General features: G+C 31.3%; 1 long non-coding RNA gene across 1 annotated transcript; it reads left to right on the top strand.

Moving 5' to 3' along the window:
- The first annotated feature begins 399 nt into the window (after window positions 1-399).
- LOC123271949 lies at window positions 400-894 on the top strand. The gene is made up of 2 exons (XR_006510981.1): window positions 400-724; window positions 850-894. It is a non-coding gene; the product is annotated as an uncharacterized LOC123271949 (long non-coding RNA).
- The last annotated feature ends 4,008 nt before the right edge of the window (window positions 895-4,902 follow it).

Genomic DNA, 4,902 nt, shown 5'->3' with positions numbered 1-4,902 from the left:
ACATTTATTAATAGTTAATAACTATTTATTAATAGTTAACGAATATTTATTAACAGTTAATAAATATTTTGTTGAGTGAATTTGTTTTGCTTGTAATATCATATGATATGAAGATTTCTTATAAACAAAAATCATTTTTATAAATTATTTGTATTAATTATATTACATTATAATAACGTTTATTGTAAAATACCGAATTTTATCATAGCTCATAATTATCTTTTGTATTTATAAATATTAAAAAGGTTAATTTATTTAGTGAATTGAATCATTATCATGTATTCCAGCTATAGGATTATAAAAAGTGTCAAAAGAAAATGCTATTTTTACTTTTGATTTTAAATAAATATTTGCTAACAGTTAAAAAATATTCATTAACAAACAAATCCTTCTATCGGTGTATAAAATTGTCACATATTTTTTATAACTTTTTTTTTACAATTATTTATAAAATTTATTTATTTTTATGTTTCTTGCTATTGACATACGTATAAAAACATACTCTGACAGCCTCCCGTAGTTCATATTTTGACTGGCGCTGCAGTCACACTCATAGCGAATACATAGTGCGTAATATACTATCTTACATGTACTTATATAAACTTATTTATATATAACACTTATTATTTGCGGCTGCGGCCGGCTTACATATTCATGTACCTGTATTTACCTGGCTTTAAATTCAGCACAGCGACCTAGGGAAACCGCAGAAAACCTGGTCGAGGTACAGACAGTAATAATAATATAATATCAGATCGTTGTTAACAATGATTATCCTTATCTATTATTTATTATTATTTAATTAACATATATTCATTAGAATCAATTAACGTGTTATAATTTTAAAAGGCTTTTAAGGTATTATCTGCTCAATAAATTATATCAGATGCGGAATTTACTTTAATATTTGCTAATCATTTCTAAATTCAATTTAATACCATTTACTATTCAATTATTCCAATATGTAATTAAATTTGTCTAAAACCATTGTGACATTAAATCCATACATACATACACATGTTGTAGCGTCTAAATACTCATTTATTTATGTTATTTAGTTACTTAAAATAAAGTGGATAAATAAATTATTATTTATTTATTTTGTTATTAAATTCAGTTGTAGTGCCTTGTTTTTTAGAGAACAAGAGATCGTTGAGTTTCCACACGTGTCTTTTATGGCTTTTCTTTTAAGGACTTGAAGTTGTCATGTGGCAAGGACACGTTCTGTGTTTACTCAAAGATTTTATGGTTTTTCAGAACCTAATACAATATTCCTTTGTATTATTTTCTTGACATTAAAGTTTCTCTTTCGAAGACACGTGTGCACTCAACGACCAAACTCAGCAATTAAATCAAATATTAAATCAACTAAGAATTCTGAATCTATTTAAAATATAAATATAAATTTAAATTATAAATGTAACTAATTAACATATTCAAATTCTGGTTTATCTGACACGTAGTGTCACCTGCCAGATGCAACCCAAAGCATTATAGTTATTGCGACATAACAAGAGGATAGTTTGCTATAAAAAATGCAGCCAACGCGAGATTTAAGTTGGTACCAATTGTAAATTATAATTAAAAAAAATACTAAAATCTGAACAAAAATAGTTTCACTGTGAAAAAATCGCGCCAAGTCTACGTTCATAAGACTATTAAGAAAAAAAAATTTGTTTTTTTCTTTACAAAAAGATATAAAATAAAAATATTAAAAAATCCAAGTAACCGATATGATTGTTTATGATTTTCGGAAATTAAAAAAAATTTTGTTGTAAATTTAAAAATTAAAAAAAAATTTTTGGAACGTATTTGGTGTGCGTCATTGTGTATTTCAATTTTTTTAAAGTCTAGTAAATAGATTTTACGAATTTCATTAAAAGTAAAATATTTTGCAACCGCGTACACTAAATACGTTAAAATTTTTTTTTTAATTTTTAAATTTACAACAAAATTTGTTTTAATTTCCGAAAATCATATCGGTTACTTAGATTTTTTAATTTTTTTATTTTATATCTTTTTGTAAAGAAAAAAACAAATTTTTTTTTCTTAATAGTCTTATGAACGTGGACATGGCGCGATTTTTTCACAGTGAAACTGTTTTTGTTTAGATCGTGATAATCACGATCCGTTTCGCCGTAGTAAGGAAACGTTTCTTTATGATCGCAATACGTTTTGACATATTCACTATACCATGGAAAGTTCATATAAGAATCCGAAGTATAGAGTATATCAGGTTATAATATCGTGAAAATGACGATACTGTTTTGACCTAATCACAATACTATTTTTCTTTTTGCTAATCGCAATACTTTTTTCTCCGTGCGGTTGTGTGAAAGATGGTTCAGTTGTAGTAGTGTGTCCATGCGTCCTTTTCTACTATTTTTCTAGCCCCTTTTCTAGGAAATAAATAATAGTTTAAAAAAACTAAAAACACGCTTTTTATAGAAAACCAAACTAAAAAATAGAAAATAAATTTTAATAAATTTAAATTAAGAATAGTGTTAAAAATTTCAATAAATATAAATTAATAATAGTGTAAATAAAAATGTATTTTTATTTTAAAAAAGCGTGGGGTGCATGGTGTCAATAGTTATAAATATTTTATTGACAGATATGAGTAGAGTGATTATCATTTTGATATCTTAAAAGCACCCCACGCTTTTTAAAATAAAATACATTTTTTATTTACACTATTATTAATTTATATTTATTGAAATTTTTAACACTATTCTTAATTTAAATTTATTAAAATTTATTTTCTATTTTTAGTTTGGTTTTCTATAAAAAGCGTGTTTTTAGTTTTTAAACTATTATTTATTTTTACTTTTTAGTTTGGTTTATTTATAAAAGCGTGATTTTTAGTTTTTTTAAACTATTATTTGTTGATTATCAAAAATATTCAGGCGCGCAAATTACCCACGGAAAGTTACATACTGACAAACTGACATACAAGTGAAGCTAATATAAAGCGTGTGAAAAACCTACGGAGGAAAACACCTGGTTTCGAAATATAACTTCGGGATGGTCATCAGAGGATTCCGGGTTGATGTACGGGTTTATCTGTGCCATTCCCGATGAAAACCTACGGAGGAAAACACCTGGTTTCGAAATATAACTTCGGGATGGTCATCAGAGGATTCCGGGTTGATGTACGGGTTTATCTGTGCCATTCCCGATGAAAACCTACGGAGGAAAACACCTGGTTTCGAGATATAACTTCGGGATGGTCATCAGAGGATTCCGGGTTGATGTACGGGTTTATCTGTGCCATTCCCGATGAAAACCTACGGAGGAAAACACCTGGTTTCGAGATATAACTTCGGGATGGTCATCAGAGGATTCCGGGTTGATGTACGGGTTTATCTGTGCCATTCCCGATGAAAACCTACGGAGGAAAACACCTGGTTTCGAGATATAACTTCGGGATGGTCATCAGAGGATTCCGGGTTGATGTACGGGTTTATCTGTGCCATTCCCGATGAAAACCTACGGAGGAAAACACCTGGTTTCGAGATATAACTTCGGGATGGTCATCAGAGGATTCCGGGTTGATGTACGGGTTTATCTGTGCCATTCCCGATGAAAACCTACGGAGGAAAACACCTGGTTTCGAGATATAACTTCGGGATGGTCATCAGAGGATTCCGGGTTGATGTACGGGTTTATCTGTGCCATTCCCGATGAAAACCTACGGAGGAAAACACCTGGTTTCGAGATATAACTTCGGGATGGTCATCAGAGGATTCCGGGTTGATGTACGGGTTTATCTGTGCCATTCCCGATGAAAACCTACGGAGGAAAACACCTGGTTTCGAAATATAACTTCGGGATGGTCATCAGAGGATTCCGGGTTGATGTACGGGTTTATCTGTGCCATTCCCGATGAAAACCTACGGAGGAAAACACCTGGTTACGAGATATAACTTCGGGATGGTCATCAGAGGATGACTAGGAAGGTCATCACCTGGGTTCTAGGTTGATAATAATCAAAATTTAAATAATATCATTATGGTAGTCTCTTTATGCGAAGGAGAGTTACATACTGACAAACTGACAAACTGACAAACTGACAAACTGACATACAAGTGAAGCTAATAAAAAGCGTGTAATAAAAAACTATAGCTCTCTCACTTAAAGAAAAAGACATATGACTCGAATTAGGGGAGAGTGGGGTAATTACAGACACATAAGGAAAAAAGAAAATATTAAAAATATTATATAAAAACTCTGTTAATTTATTGATTAATAACAAAGATAAAGGTTTTATTTATTACTTTTAATCATAACATTTAATCAAATTCGAAAAGTAAGTATTTTTTTTGTCAAAAAAAGAAAAGTGTCATTTTTGTGATCTTCTCAAATCCGTGGGGTAATCGCGGACAGTGGTGGAGTAATTACGGACAGTACATATTAAGTAGTAACGAGTAGAACAATTTAAGATAAATAAATAGTTTGTAACGGGTAATTTTCCACGGTTTTGCCACGTTCGAGGCAATTCGTGCGCCTGCTACCTTCCTCGGACCTGGCTACCGTTTCTCAGGTTCCATACTCCGATATGGGCAATCCACGCGCCGCAGCCTTCCTTGGATATGACTCCCGTTTCTCAGGTCCCCTCTCTGACTGTCGGTAAATGAACCAAAAGTCCTAACGGGGTAACACCGCGTGACAACAGCTAATTAACCGACAGAAAACGGTAACAAGCAAAACAACTATAGTTTCAGTAATTTCAACGTCCCCCTTGCTCGAATCTGAAGCTCACCGAATTCCAGGTTCAAAAGGGGGTTGTCATCAATATACAAACCGAAATAAAAGCCAAAATAAACTCACTTAAATGTAAATAATAGATATATTAATAAATCTAATGAAATAAATCCGAAAAGTTAAATAGGTTATGATAAA

Source organism: Cotesia glomerata, linkage group LG9 (assembly GCF_020080835.1).
Source record: "Cotesia glomerata isolate CgM1 linkage group LG9, MPM_Cglom_v2.3, whole genome shotgun sequence".
Taxonomy (NCBI): Eukaryota; Metazoa; Arthropoda; class Insecta; order Hymenoptera; family Braconidae; genus Cotesia; species Cotesia glomerata.
Note: the sequence above shows the minus strand (reverse complement) of the source record. Positions and strands in the feature narration are given on the sequence as shown.